Source organism: Phoca vitulina, unplaced genomic scaffold, assembly GCF_004348235.1.
Source record: "Phoca vitulina isolate PV1807 unplaced genomic scaffold, GSC_HSeal_1.0 scaffold1, whole genome shotgun sequence".
NCBI lineage: Eukaryota > Metazoa > Chordata > Mammalia > Carnivora > Phocidae > Phoca > Phoca vitulina.
This window is the reverse complement of record NW_022589704.1, coordinates 61,250,267-61,266,732: the sequence shown is the minus strand read 5'-3', so window position 1 is coordinate 61,266,732 and position 16,466 is coordinate 61,250,267. Positions and strand designations below refer to the sequence as shown.

The following is a 16,466-nucleotide window of genomic DNA, read 5'->3' as shown; positions in this document are numbered from 1 at the left end:
TGACTGAGAGGGTGATGATTCTAGTTACCACAAGAGGGAGCAAGTGGAGGAAATGTTTCATTAGAATAATGGAGTTGAGTTCTTGGTCCTAGTGCCATGCATGTGGAGCTACCTCATAGCAAGCTGTCTGGAGCTAGACTCGCAAGCTGGGATGATTTCCATGGGGCCACGAGGATAAGACACAATAAGAGAGGGTAGAAGACAGAGTCCTGGGAATACCTCCATTTAGAAGTATATGTGGGTTATGGTTACCTGGGATAGGGAGTGGTACTTGTTAGATTAGGTAGGCCAGGGTCTGACTGAGGGATTTGGGGATTGGGTGCAACTCTTAGTGAATGAGAAGCCAGAGAACGAGTGAATGGGCCAGGCTGGGGAGATGCAGGGCAGGGGATGAAGGTTGTGTGCACCGTCTGGGGGTGGTGTAGCAGGAACAATTTTAATCTCTTTCTACTTAAGAGTTTGTCTCTTGGGGAGTCATGAGCAATGGTGGGAGGTCCCCAACCAAGAATCCCTAACACATCGGACAGTCTGGCTTTAGTGACAGTTCATGGATAGCCTTCTCCTTCCATTTACTGTCTCAACACACACCTCCCTGAATGTGCTCCCACACTCCGGGCTTTTAATTTACTCTCCTTCTATTTATTGTTACCTTCCTTACAAGCAAACTGAACTATAAAGGTTAGCAACAGGGAGATTTTTGTGGGATGAGATGGTTATGTATCTGATTGCAGTAGTGGTTACACAAATTCACACGTGATAAAATGGCAGAACCTCACCCGTTTTTTTTTTTACCAATATTAGTTTCTTAGTTTTGATGTCATACTATGGTTTTATAAGACATAAGCATTGGGGAAACTGGGTGAAGGATATACGGTTGTCTCTGTACTATCTTTACAACTTCCTGAAAATCTGTAATTATTTCAAAATAAAAAATTTTTTTAAAAAGGCACATGAGGGATGCCTGGGTGGCTCAGTCGGTTAAGCGTCTGCCTTTGGTTCAGGTGATGATCCCAGGGGTCCTGGGATCGAGTCCCACATCGGGCTCCTTGCTCAGTAGGGAGCCTGCATCTCCCTCTGCCTTCCTCTCTCTCTCACTCTCTCTCTCTGACAAATGATTAAATAAATCTTAAAAAAAAAAAAGGCAGATGATCTTGTATAGTTGATCTCTCTTTGATATCTTTGTTTTTGACCAGTTGACTGACAACAAATTTGGGGCCTTTCTTTCTTTTTTTTTTTTTAAAGATTTTATTTATTTATTTGACAGAGAGAGACACAGCGAGAGAGGGAACACAAGCAGGGGGAGTGGGAGAGGGAGAAGCAGGCTTCCCGCGGAGTGGGGAGCCCGATGTGAGGCTCGATTCCAGGACCCTGGGATCATGACCTGAGCCGAAGGCAGACACTTAACGACTGAGCCACCCAGGCGCCCCGAATTTGGAGCCTTTCTTAATATCCCTTTAATTGTTTTTTATCAACCTAGAAGTTTATTTTTTTTCCCCTTGGTTTCAGTTCTACTTGCTTCTAGATCTGTCTGGCTTGCAATTCCAATACTACTGTGTCGTCACCATTATACATATTTTACTATTTTGAAAAGGATAGAAAGATATACTATAAATAAGATATAACTGCATATGTTCATATATATAGGTTTATAGGACACAGCTTAATCAATCAAGAGGTTTAACAATGACCAGTTGGGCTTTTTTTTAAACTCACCATCCACACGTTTATATATATAGGCTCTATATTGTATTATTTTGTCCAAAAGACCCTGAAGCATATAATCTTCCACATTTTACCAATAAGAAAACTAAAACAGTAACAGAAATAATTGCCCTAAGATGATTCAACCAGTGAATGCTCAGGCCAAAGATGGAAGTAAATCTTTCAACTCTTTCAATTGTGACTGTTTACTTAATTAGCCACTTAAAAAAAAAAAAAGAAGTTAGTACTTACCACAAGCAGCAAAAGAAAATCAGGCAGATGCCTAAAAGACGCATCAAACATTTCTATCTTCCATTCTCTGTGGAAATTGATGACAGAAAGTAAGATAGAGGTGTTTTATGCATTTATTTATTTTAAAGCATCATGTATGTATTGAGGGCCTTAAATTCAAGACCCTATGTTGCTTGTTCCTAGCAATACAAAGAATTAAAATGTCCATATACTCAAGGGGGTTATACTATAGCTGGTGAAACATTAATTTACCTGTAAAAAGTAATTAACATCGCAATTACAGTATGAACCACAATTGGCTAGTATAATAAGAAAATTATAAAAGTAATATATTGGGGCACCTGGGTGGTTCAGTCATTGAACGTCTGCCTTCGGCTCAGGTCACGGTCCCAGGGTCCTGGGATTGAGCCCCTCATCGGGCTCCCTGCTCTGTGGGAAGCCTGCTTCTCCCTCCCCCACTCCCCCTGCTTGTGTTCCCTCTCTCGCTGAGTGTCTCTCTTTGTCAAATAAATAAAAAATCTTAAAAAAAAAAAAAAGAGAAGGTGGGCAATTGGGGGAATGGGGTTCTCAATCTTGTAGAAGGAATAGAAGGAAACTGTTAAGAGCAGACTTTTCTTCTGCTTACTTTGGTTTAATTTACTCTTCTTTTTCCAGTTTGTGAAGATGGAAACTTAGATTATTAATTTTAGATCTTTCTTTTCTTTTCTTTTTTTAAAGATTTATGTATTTATTTTAGAGAGAGAGAGCAAGCGTGGTGAGGGAGAGGGAGAGAGAAAAATCTCAAGCAGACTCCCCGCTGAGTGTGGAGCCTGATGCGGGGCTCAGTCTCAGGACTCAGATCCTGACCTGGGCTGAAACCAAGAGTCGGTCACTTAACCGACTGTGCTACCCAGGCGCCCCGAAGAACTTTCTTCTTTTCTTTCTGGTGCTTTCTTAGGATTTCTATCTCTCTGCTTACATTGCCTATCTGATTTTCCGTGCTGTCTACTTTATCCATTAGAGCTTTTTGCATGTTAATCATAGTTGTTTTAAATTCCCGGTCTGATGATTACAACATCCCTGCCATATCTGGTTCTGATGCTTGCTGTGTGTTTTCAAACTGTGTTCCTTACCTTTTGGTATGCCTTGTAATTTTTTCTTGATAGCCGGACATGATGTACTGGGAAAAAGAAACTGCTGTAAATAGGCCGTTAGTAACATGGTGGTGTGGTGTTGGGGGAGGGGAAGTGATCTATAGTCTTATGACTAGGGCTCAGTCTTTTAGTGAGCCTGTGCCTCTGGACTGTGAACTTCAGAGGTATTTCTCAGTCTTTTTCTCCCTCTTATCTGGGACAAAATGGCTAGAGCTGCTATTTCCCTTCCCCACGTCAATTAGGCTCTGAGATTACCCCGGCTCTGAGATTACCCCAGCAGTTTAGGATCGGCTTAACCAGTTTCCCCTGAGGGCAGTCCTTGTTAAGAAGAACACTGTGCTCTGATGCATTTCAAAATGGTTTCTTTTCCCCTCCTCTTGCCAGATATATGAGGGATTTTTATTTGCTACTTACTGTGGGAACCTAATCAAGCTCCCGGAGGTAAATCTCATAATATTGTGAGCTCCCCTTATGACCAGGTCCCCCTGGAGTTTTTAACTCTGAGACTTGTCCACACTGAGCCTCCAGCATTTTGTCAATTCCAGTTCAGGTTTTCTATCCTGGCCCTGGCTCCCACAGGTTTTTCTCCTCCTGAGTCTCCGCTTTAGTTAGCTGCACCTCCCTGAATTTGCCTGTCTGTCCAGTCTTGGGGGCAGCGGTTTGCCTTGTGTCCTCCTTGCTCTTATGGATCTAAGAAGAGTTGTTGATATTTCAGTCTGTTCAGCTTTTTACTTCTTAGGATGGAGTGATGACTTTCAAGCTTCTTCCCTGTGGAAAGGAAAAGCAGAAGTCCCAGAGCATAGACTTTAAAATCAAATAATCTTCTAATTAGCTATTGGATCATGGGTGAGTTATTTAGCCTCTCTGGTCTCAGTTTTCTCATCTATAAAATGGGAGTTATAAGGGCACTGACTTCTATGATCATTGGGAGGATTAAATAAGTTAGAATGGAGACTCCTGTCATGTTTTAGATGCTGCAGATATCTTCCCATATTTTATCTGTGTGTACTTTGAATTCTGCCTATAATGTTATTTATGGAAGAAAAATGTTTATGTTTGACGTCAAATTGTTTACTTTGCACTTTGGGGAGGACTTATTTAAATCAGTAAAGAGTACTTGCAAACCAAGAATAAAGATGGGCAAAGGATACAAATAGGCAGTTCACTGAACCAGTAATCTAAATGACGAATATGTCTATGAAAGAAATGCTCTACCTCACTAACAATCAGGGAAGTACGAACTAAAAGCATGAGATACTATTCTAGAGAGCTGCATTTTGACAGTAACTAGCAAAGGTAAATGTACATACCTGGTGACCCAGCTATCCCAACCTTGGATGTATATTCCAGAGAACATTTTGCATAGGAGATGGGTAGGAGGTAATGCAGTGTTTTTTTTGTTGTTGTTCATTACAGAAGAAAAAGATGGATAAAAAAGTAGAAGATACACATTGAACAAACTCTGCAGCAGTCAGAAATAATGAACTAGTTGTGCACATAGCATTAGAGAGAATTGTTCAAAACCATGGGGTCAGGTGGAAAAAAAAAAGAATAAGATCTATGGCATAAATCATTTGAATAAATTAAAAATTTCTACACATTAAAAAACTATATAATTTTTCCAGCTTTATTGAGGTATAATTAACAAATAGAAGTTGTATATATTTATGGTATACAATATGATGTTTTCATACATATATACATTGTGAAATGATTACCACAATCAAGCTAATTAACATAGTCATCCCTCAATAGTAATCATTTGTGTGTGTGTGTTTGTGTGTGGTGAGGACATTTAAGATCTACTTTCTCTCTTTTTTTAAAAGATTTTATTTATTGACAGAGAGAGAGAGCGAGAGGGAACACAAGCAGGGGGAGCTGGAGAGGGAGAAGCAGGCTCCCCACTGAGCAGGGAGCCTGACGTGGGGCTCAATCCCAGGACTCTGGGACCATGACCTGAGCCGAAGGCAGACGCTTAATGACTGAGCCACCCAGGCGCCCCTAAGATCTACTCTCTTAACAAAGTTCAAGTATACAATACAGTGTTGTTAACTATAGTCATTGTGCTGTCCATTAGAGCTCTAGAGTTTATTCATCCTGTATAACTGGAACTTTCTACCATTTATAATCTTAAAGAATACATTAACAGCCAAGGATAATGACAAGGACATTCTCTAGCTACTTATGTCTGGGGCCAGGGGGAGGACAGAGAGGAAAATAAAGAAATTACAGGTGCTGTAAACAAACAAAAAAAAGATGGGCCTTGTGTAGATGGGAGTTATCCCAACTCTCTGACCCTAAGACCACCCATCCCCCAAATGAAACCATCCTCAAGCTTTGTAAGGACGATTGGTGTTGGCCATTGTAACAACACTTACTGTCATTGATAGGTAGCAATGTGAGGAAAATTAGGGTGAGGATGATGCAAATTTTATGTAACAAAAATATTTTATGGAGATCTAATCATCTTTGTAAATTAGGTAAAGTTAAATTAAATATATTTCTCAAATCATTTGGCTAATGTTCAATTGGTTAATGATAAATTAAAACTGCAATTTCAAAATGCGGTTTTACAAATGTTTCAAGAATGATAGCACTCTATATTTTCCTTTTATGTTTATCATTATTTAAGAATTTGTTATGCAGAACATAGAAAAGTATACAATTCATGGTTGTTTATTCTAGTGAATGATCGCAAAATAAACATATCATTACCCAAGGCGAGAAATGGAATAGCACCAGAGAAGCCACAAGTCCCTCTATGCCCTACCCCAAGTCCTACATCCTTTCTCCTCCCACGACGTTTCTGTCTCCTAGTGCCGTAGATTACTTTGGCCTGTTTTTGAACTTCAGTTTCGTACTTTTAAATGCATTAGTACAGTAGGAATTTGAAAAACAATCTAAGGCTGAATATTAGATTTATACCTGAAACTTCATTTTATAAGTAGTATTTAAAAATTTTTAGTTTCCAACTATTCACGACTAATATATAGAAACCATTTTTGTGTGTTGGCTTTGTATCTTTTTTTTACTTTTTTATTGTTATGTTAATCACCATACATTACATCATTAGTTTTTGATGTAGTGTTCCATGATTCATTGTTTGAGTATAACACCCAGTGCTCCATGCAGTACGTGCCCTCTTTAATTCCCAACACCAGGCTAACCCATCCTCCCACCCCTCTCCCCTCTAGAACCCTCAGTTTGTTTTTCAGAGTCCATCGTCTCTCATGGTTCATTTCCCCCTCCGATTTCCCCCCCTTCATTCTTCCCCTCCTACTATCTTCTTCTTTTTTTTTTCTTAACATATATTGCATTATTTGTTTCAGAGGTACAGATCTGAGATTCAACAGTCTTGCACAATTCACAGCACTCACCAGAGCACATACCCTCCCCAATGTCTATCACCCAGCCACCCCATCCCTCCCACCCCACCCCCCACTCCAGCAACCCTCAGTTTGTTTCTTGAGATTAACAATTCCTCATATCAGTGAGGTCATATGATACATGTCTTTCTCTGTTTGACTTATTTCGCTCAGCATAACACCCTCCAGTTCCATCCACATCATTGCAAATGGCAAGATCTCATTCCTTTTGATGGCTGCATAATATTCCATTGCATATATATATATATATATATATATACCACATCTTCTTTATCCATTCATCTGTCAATGGACATCTTGGCTCTTTCCACAGTTTGGCTATTGTGGACATTACTGCTATAAACATTGGGGTGCACATACCCCTTCGGATCCCTACATTTGTATCTTTGGGGTAAATACCCAGTAGTGCAATTGCTGGATTGTATGGTAGCTCTATTTTCAACTTTTTGAGGAACCTCCATAGTGTTTTCCAGAGTGGTTGCACCAGCTTGCATTCCCACCAACAGTGTAGGAGGATTCCCCTTTCTCCGCAACCCCGCCAACATCTGTCGTTTCCTGACTTGTTAATTTTATTGGCTTTGTATCTTAAGACCTTATCAAACTCACTTATTAGTTCTAGGAGCTTTTTGTAGCTTTCTTGGGATCTTCCATGAGGACAGTCCTGTCATCTGTGAATGGGGACAGTTTTTTCCTTTCTAATTTGTATGCCTTTTATTACTTTTTATTGCCTCATTGCACTAGCTAGGATGTCTAGTATGGTATTGAATAACAGTTGTAAGAGCAGACATCTTTCCTGTGTTCTCAGTCTTAGGGGGAGAGTATTCAGTCTTTCACCCACTAAGTATGATGCTAGCCATAGGCTTTTTGTAGATGTCCTTTAATAGAAGTTCCTTTCTCTTTCTAGTTTGCTGAAAGTTTTGACTGTGAATAGATGTTAAATTTTGTCTAATTCTTTTTCTCCATCAATTGATACTATCTTCAGATTGTTGATAGGATGGATTACATTGATTGATTTTTGATTATTGAAATCAGCCTTGCATTCTGAGCATAAACCCCATTTGGTGAAGGTGTACTAGTTTGTGTGTGTGTGTGTATATATATATATATAATATATATATAATATATATATATAATAAATTAGCTAACATTTCATTGAAGATTTTTGTATCTATGTTTATGAGAGATATCAGTCTATAATTTTCTTGTACTGTCTTTGTTGAGTTTTGGTATCAGGATAGTGCTGGTCTCATAAAATAAGTTGGGAAGTATTTCTTCCCCTTCTGGTTTGTGGAAGACATTGTGCAGCATTTGTGTTATTTCTTCTTTAAATGTTAGATGGAATTAAGCAGTGATACAATCTGGGGCTGGAAATTCCTTTTTCAGAAAGATTTTGACCATGGATTTAATCTGTTTAACAGTTTTAAGACTACATAGATTACTTATTTCATTTAGGGTAAGTTTTGGTAGTTTGAGGTTTTTACAGAATTACTTCATTTTATCTGATTTTTGAATTTATGAGCATTGAGATGTTCATAGTGCTCACTTATCCTATTAATGTATATTGAATTTATAGTGATGTTGTCATTCCTGATCTTGGAAATTTGTATCTTTTATCATTTTTCTTTTCAGTCTTCCAAGATGTTTATCAATTTTATTGTTATTTCCAGAGAACTAGCCTTTGGTTGTGTCAATTTTCCCTATTGTTTTTTTCCTGCTTTCAGTTTCATTAATTCCTACTCTGATCTTTATTATTTCCTTCCTTCTGCTTCCTTTAGGTTTATTTTTCTCTTCTCTTCTTAGAGACGGAGGTCTCTGCCTAAGCTTATTTCCTGGAGGGGAAATACATGTGCTAAGAATGGAGATGCTGAAGGATTTTAAAGAGGATTTTGGTCAGGATATTCTAGGCCAAGTGGAGGTATAGGAGAGAGGGAATGAAACATGGGTTTACTGGGTCCTAACATTTGCCAGGTACTCCCATTACAATAAAAAACTATCTCTTGAAACTATTTTTGTCCCTTTTTGTTTTATCATCTTGAAATTTTCTATCCGATCCTTTCTTAAGCCAAAGAAAAGGACTTTTTTTTTCCATTCCATAGTCAGAATAGATTGAGGACCCAGAATATCCCAAGCAGCTATGGGACAGATGACCATCTCTTCTCAAATTTTTTGGAAAGAACCAATGGAGCTGGTAAAAATACAATGGAGGAAGATCTCAGGGTCATCCAAGAGACAATTCAAAGCAATTTAATATTATAAAAAGAATCCAAAAACACCCAGCATTCCCAAGTTCCACTTTGACCCTGTATTTTAAGAGTTTTTGTTAAAGTCCTTGATGAGGAAGAACTAGGAAGTAAAGACTCATATGTAGAACATTCCAGATTTCCCCTCCAAGGTCATTGGAGATTCTGTTGGAGCAGGTCCCCCCAGCCAACCATGTAGGCTACACCTCAGCTCTGGGTCACTTTTGGAATTTTCTCCAGACTCCTGCCAAATTCTGAATTGCTTATCCCTCTCCTCCTATTGGCATTTACGTGTATCTCTGTTTCAAGTTTGACTGTCTTCGAGTGACCTCCTGCCTCGGTTTCCTCTTGCCCTCCCAGGCTCTTTCCCCTCCTTTCTAGGTTGATGCAGGACAGGTAATGGGCTTCCCTGGATTTTTGTCTCCTCTGCCTTAGACACAGAACCCTGACCCTGTCTATGTGTGGCAGTCAACTTGGAGTCCGGGGACAAGCCTGCTTCTTGCATACTCTGATCTCGGAAACATGCCAGTGTTTACTGTTTAAGCAATCTCAACAAGCCATTTAAGCCCAAATAGAGTAAATTCATCTTTTAGCCCACATCCACAAAACTTGCCCCAGAGTGGGCTGCAGCTAGTCTTTGCCTATGGTGGTTCCAAACTGATTCTAAAAGTTTCTTCCAGTAGATTTACACAAAATAAATTTTTTCCCTTGGCAGAGCAGCTTGGTTTGATTTGGGTTATTTGACTACAAAAGCCCAGAGGCCAAGCATTTATTTAGAAATATTAGGAATCAGCAGCATAAATGAGATTGAGTTTTTGTGAAAAGTTAAAGATCTCTCATTTAGGGAGGGAGTTCACAAAAGACCCCATTAGCCAAGCCTCACCAGCAATTAGTCTGATTTCTCAGGCGAGAGGCAGGCTAATTGTCTGCCATCCATTCCAGAGGCCTAGAGACACTTTAAAAACTACCACCCATTGAAAAATATCTTTGGAGAATTTCCTACTGCATCTGAAGTCTTTTCTATTAACTAAATGTTCAAACTGAAATCAATATATGAAAATATGAAAAAATGGCCAATTATAAACGTGTCTTTCTTTTTTTTAAGATTTTATTTATTTGACAGAGAGAGACACAGCCAGAGAGGGCACACAAGCAGGGGGAGAAGCAGGCTTCCCGCCGAGCAGGGAGCCCGATGCGGGGACAGATCCCAGGACCCCAGGACCATGACTTGAGCAGAAGGCAGTCACTTAACGACAGAGCCACCCAGGCGCCCCTAAAGGACACCTAGGTGTCCTTTCAAACGGCACATCCATGGGCCTGTTGGGACGAGGGACTATAAAGAAGTGGGAAGGGGCTGCTACTTAGTAAGCAGTACTGTGAGGTACACGACATGATCCAAGTTTAATACAAGAGGGAACTGAAGCTCGGGGAAGGTCAGTAACTCCCCCTAGTCACAGGATGAGTTCGAGGCAGAGGCAGGATTCAGTGAATTCCAGCGCGTGAGGTGCCCCCGGCCCCGCGCAGAGTGGGGAGCGCAGCGGCACGGACTTCAAGGTGCCGGAGGCTGGCTGCTTGGCTGGCCCTCTGCGGTCTTGCGGGTGGTCTAGTTGTCATCGCATGATCCCTCAGGGACAGAAGCCAGTGACCCGGTGTATGTGATAAGGCCAATGTTGAAGCCAATGTAGACGGGCCGGCTTGCGTCTAACATGTGCTCGCCTACGAATCTGGACTTGTGTCCTCAGTGGCCCCTCTGGGGTACGTGTAGGGAAGCACACAGCATGGGGGCCCACACCAGAGGCCTGGGGCGGGGGGGCGGGGGGGCGGGGGGAGGGTGGAGAGGCGCCATTTAAACTGTGCAGGAAGCTGCAGCGGCTCTGGGGCCGGACACTTCGGAAATGCCCAGAGGTTTCTCTCCGAGTAGACGCCGGGAGACATTGGCAGCTCCGGTGTAGACAGCTCACTCACCTCCCCACCCCCAAACATTCTTCCCGAGGCATCAGGGGCTCCCCAGCCTGCAGCCCCGCCGTGGTAGACAGCGCTGGCCTCTCCTGACACGGGGCGGGGTGGGGGGGGGGGGGGTGGTTGCCATCATCCTCTGGTGGTCGGCTTGACTCTCTGCTGGTCCTCCGTGCCCGGTGCCCCATGGCCTCTGGCACTTCCTCTCACACTGCACCCCACCATCTGTCAGCAGTCACAAGGCCCGGGTGGGGTGAATCCCCTTCACCTTCTCTTGTGTTCCCAAAGCTCCAGGCCTCCCATTTCCTGAAGAATTGTCATGGGCTGTGCTGAGTCTCGTGGGCTCCCAGGAACCCCATAGAAATAGATCCTTGATGGGCCTGTCCTGCTGGCCCCTCAGAAACACAAGATGTGTCTGAATTTGTAGTAGGGTAGAAGGCAGGTCTGTGAGTTTTCAATGCTGGAGTATGTAAGGCTTCCTTACTAAAATGCTGATTTCAAGGCCTTACCCCAGACCCTCTGATTTGGTAGGTCTGGTGTGCTGGGGCCTGGAAGCTGCATTTTCAATAAGCTGCTCAGGGATTCTGGCAGCACGAAGGTGGATTGAGAAACACTGGTGTTTGAGCTGCAGCTCTGCCCGTGTGTTGGCTGCTGTGTCCATCTGGCAGCTCGACGCTGAGCTCTTGACGGGCAGGGATGATGGCTCATTTTTCTCCACACCTGCATGTCTACCCCAGTGCCTGGCACACAGGGGGACGGCAGTAAACGTCTGGGGCATGAATGAGAGGAGGTCCGGTGCGAGGAGACTTTTTACCAAGTTAAAGAACTGTCTGAAAACTCATCCTGTCCTTGGCGCACTGTGTTGACAGCAGGTCACCCTCCCACATGCTGAGAGTAGAATGTGGACAGAGGGCGAGGGGAAAAGAATTTTAGAGATGTAGAGAACTAGCTCCCAACAGGCAAACGGTGTTCAGGCAACAGGCATTTGGGGCCCAAATCAGAATCCACATTGGCTCAAGTAAGTGTCTCTGGAATTATAACAGAGAGGACATCAGGCAACTCCACAAAGAAGTGGGCAACAGACACAGGCTGCATGATGACCACCTGCAGAAAGAGGGGAGTCACCCTCCTTCTCCTCCCCCACCCTGCCCCAGACTCTGGGGTCCTCATGCCTTCAGGATTTCTTAGAGGTGAGTTCATTGTTTAAAGGCATTTTTAATTGTTTACAGTATTTTTTGGAGGCCAAAGTGTTTGACCTCAGTGGGGGGATTGATAACTCCTACAGCAGAGATTCGGCCTTTGTGGTAAAATTGTCCAATATGCACAGCCCTTTGATCCAATAAAGCGTGTGTGTGTGCGTGTGTGTGTGTGTGTGTGTGTGTCCTGTCCTTATTCAACAGTGGAGGAAGGCCTAAGCAGACCACGGCAGACCACGGCTTCAGTCTGGGGAAGCTCCTTGGAGCAAACAAGGTCTTGTTTAGGTGGCTTTCTCCCACCAAGGAACCTTCTTCCCCCGCAGAAGCCATGTCTCCGAAACGGCATCCCCTGGACGCCCCTGCCATCTGGCTCAGCAGAGCCTTTATAGCTGTGAGACTGCATGCGGCGGCAGCACCGAGTGGGGGGTGGGGGAGGAGACACCACCTTTATGATCAGAATTCCTCATGGGTGCAGAGCTCTTACCACGCCTGCTCTTCATGCCCTCCCTCAGCACCTGACACGTGCGGCCTCGCTGACTCTCCCTGACCAAACTCGGCTGACTGTTCCTCCACAGAGAAGGAAACTGAGACTCAGGGGCAGAGTCCCTTGCCCTGGGGGTCATGGCTGGTAGCGGCAGAGCCAGGATTTAGACCCAGGTCCACCCGACCCCCACCACACTCATATTTCTATGCTGCATCTCTACTTTTTTGCTCAAACAATGGAATTTAAAATCAGTATGCGTTTGTTGATCAGTCAGAAATGACAGCAGATTTGTTTGTTTTCCAGACCGGACTTGGGATGGGGTTGTGTCTTCCTTAGTCCATCCTGATGCCTTTCCCCCGTGGAGGGCCAGAGTGCTTGCCATCATAGAGCACTGGCTTCAGAGTTATAGGTAAGTTCAAATCGGGCCCCGGCTCGCGAGGGCTGATGCGCCCGAGAGGCTTCACAGAGATGTGGCCTTATGTCCTCCGCCCAAGTTCAGTGTTCAGTGAGCAGAGGAGAATCGAAAAACTGCAGCTACATTTTTGAACTTTTTATTTGGGAACAATTTCAAACTTACAAAAAAGCCGCAAAGATAAAAATAGTACAGGAGCCCCTATATTGTCTTCATTTTCCTCCACTCGCTTTATCGTTTGCACATTTCTCCCCCACTCCCTATATATGTACATTATATAAAACAGTTCAGAGAAAAATGTCATATATATAGAATATACAACTGTATTTATCTCTCTAGCTGTATATATGTATATGTTTATATGTAAAATGTAATTTTTTTCAGAACAATGTAGAAGTAAGTTCCATACTTCATGGCCTGTCACTCCTAAATACTTTAGTGTGTGTCTTCCAGGACTAGGAGCATCCTATTACGTCACCATGCAGCCTGACAGGGTGCTTCTGTCTGGTCTATGCTCCACAAATCAGTGTTGTTGGCTGACCTGTCAGTGTCCTTTATAGGCCCTCCCCTCTGGTATGGGCTCCGCTCGAGGGTCAGGTCCCACATTTGGCTGTCATGTCTCTTTAGCCTCCTTTAATCTGGCTTTTATGAGGTCGATCTCCTGTTGCCCCCACACCATTTTTTTTCTTCACAAATTTGTGTATCATCTTTGTGCAGGGGCAATGCTAATCATCCCAGTATCATTCCAACATTCGTCTATCTGCTGCCACAGTGAGTACCGCAGGCCATTTTGTTTTATAGCACGTTCCTCATTCTGTGTTTGGTGTTTCCTCATGGTTACGTTGGTTATATAATCACAGCCAGAATGCTGCCCGGATGAGGTGTGTCCTATCCTCCACATCTGGAGCCACACGATGTCATCTGTCCCACGCAGTGATAATTTGGACCACCCAGTCAAGGTGTTGTATAATTTCTCCATTGTCTGCTTGCTGGTTTTTTTTTTCCCCTCCCTTGACACTAGTAAGTGATATGTGGGGAGTCACTTTAAGACGACACAACTAGTCTCCGAAGAGCAACTGTTTAAGAGCACTTTTCCCGTGCTGATCACTGTGTGGCCTCTTTTCATCCTAGGGAGGCTCCTTCCGTTTCTCATGACCACAAGCCTGTCTTCTCTTGGCTCAAAGTCCTCCCTTGGCTAGGCTGTATCAGGAGTGGGATCAGATCTGCAGTTGTTAATGCTGTCATTAGGCAGCTGCAGATGGAATTGGAGCAGAGAAAAAGAAGAGAGAAGAAATGTTAATTAGAGGGCCCTGTTGAGAGGGGGAGACAGCTTCCAGAAGCCTGGCTCAGCTCCAGGAAAGGGAGAAACTGATCCGAGGGGATGGGAGTAAGGAAGTTAGAGGCACCGAGCTGCACTAGGAAGGCTTGGCCTGGTTCCATGAAACTGAGCCCCCCGCCTCCGACTCTGTGGGCCCCAGGCCTCGTCTGCAGCATTCTCAGGGGGCAGTGGCCTCCAGGAACATCTGAGGGAGGATGCCCTCTGGAAAATGGGGCCAGCAGTTGCCAAGGCTTCTAAAAAGACCACAAAATCCAACAGCCTCATGACAAAGAAGAACAAGGCCCAACTTTAATCGCTTCAGGGCCCCCGAGGAGCCACTTGACTCCTGTTCAGACCCTGGTTATGCACAGAGCTGAGCTGTGTGGGAAACAAAACTCCCCAACCATTCACTGAGAAATTCTACCCAGGACTGAGAGAGCTAGGTTTTCATCCAGCCCTTCTGCAAAACAAAGACGTAAATAAAAGTGTCTTCATTATTTAATTCTATTGTATGAACCCCAAATAGGCCTTTGACAGAACCCACCTTCAGTTGGTGGGTCCTGTCAGAAACCAAACTCTGCATATAAGGAATAAAACAAAACAGAAAGAGGAGTTTATTGCAAGACTTTTAAAATGCAGACTGGGAAACTCATGGCTATGGGAGAAGCGAGTTCAAGGTTCCTTACAGACTAAGAGATATTTTATGGGGTAAATGCAGAAGTTATTTGGCTTTTTCAGCTGATTGGTTCTTTCTTCTTTGGATCAGAGCAGCTGAGTCAGGGGAACAAGTAAGTCCTGACATGTCATGAACAGACTTAGTATTTAGGGATTGGCTGGTGCCTTCTGCTGATTTTTTAAAAATGATTTATTTATTTTTTTATTTTAGAGAGAGAGAGAATGTGTGAGTGTGGGGGAGAAACAGAAGGAGAGGGAGAGAGAATCCTCAGGCAGAATCCACTCTGAGTGTGGAGTCTGATGTGGGGCTCAATCCCGGGACCCTGAGATCATGACCTGAGTCAAAATCGAGAGCTGGCCGCTTAACCGACTGAGCCACCCAGGCACCCTTCCCCTGCTGATTTCTAAGAACCATAAATTCCTGTAAGGTTAGGTTAGGTTTCCTTTATGCACCTATGTTGATCATTTCCATTTTGTCTCTGACATAAGAGATTCGTTTTGTTTTGGTTCAATGGTCCCTGAAGAAGGGCTGCCAAGAAGCATTGTGAGGCTTCTCTACCTAGTTGGGAGGGTGCCCTGGAAGACAACAGTGCACAGCATTTTTCTGTCCAACTATCCTTCCATTCATTCTTTCAGCCAATGAAAGATTTTATTTTTAAGTAATCTCTATACCCAATGCGGGGCTCAAACTCACAACCCCGAGATCAAGAGTCGCATGCTCTACAGACTGAGCCAGCCAGGTGCCCCTCAATCAATGAATATTTCTTGAGTAGCTACTATGTACCTAGAGACCCAGGACACTGAGCTGGAGATGGGGAGGGAAGAAAACTTCCTAACAATAAAAAGAGAAACAATTCTATCCTGATTGGGTGAATAGATGAAATCTTTACTTTTCCCATCGTTGAGAAAACATATAGCCTCTAATGATGTTTAGAAATAATCTAGAATCTCCTAAAAGAAAAGAACTTTTTTCCTTTTACTCCAGGGAAAGAAAATAAAGAAACAGATGCTGATCTTTAATTAGAATTGACCACTAAATCTGTGAGATATGGGGCCACTAAAAGGTTGGTATTTCACTTTGACATTGGGCTTTATAACTGGACACATTGCAGACCCTAGAGTGATTCAGCACTTTCCTATGCTCTCTGTCTTGAGCTTATAGAAAATAGGTCAAGTAAGCCAGGAGCTGCCCAGAGGGAAGGGGCTGGAAAGAAGCTCACAGGCCAGCCTGTCTGGGGAGCAGAGGGGTGGGACCATGAGATGCAGGCTCCAGGACCAGAACCCCTGCCTCTCTAGGGGACCCCCCTACAGCCATTGTGCTAACAGATGATGGATGCCACAGCCATCCTTTGCCAGTGGATTTTTAGGGAAGGGAAGCAGCAGGGCTTTTTCTGAGCCAATGCACAGACTCCTTGGAACAGTTGAAGTTTCTGCTGTTCAAGGAATTAAATGGTTGGAAGCTCACTCATGCATTGAAAATGCTCCCCAGGATTATACTAAAATGTTGGGTGGGGGTTTTTCCTGGTACAGAGAAATTCTGGGGCCGGATGGTGTGCTGCAGGAAGAGGCTCCAGAGACAAAGCCGTGCTTGGGAGCCAATTCTGCAGGATGGGAATGTGGTGGCTGACAGCCTGACTTCCCCTCACGGGATTCAGCCCACTCAAATCCAAACCTATGGAACAAACTTCTTCCAATAAGGCCCAGGACAAGAGC

General features: G+C 43.5%; 1 non-coding gene across 1 annotated transcript; it reads right to left on the bottom strand.

Moving 5' to 3' along the window:
• Positions 1-13,432: 13,432 nt before the first annotated feature.
• On the bottom strand, positions 13,433-13,532 carry LOC116638074. The gene has a single exon (XR_004300620.1). It is a non-coding gene; the product is annotated as a U6 spliceosomal RNA (small nuclear RNA).
• Between the last annotated feature and the right edge of the window lie 2,934 nt (positions 13,533-16,466).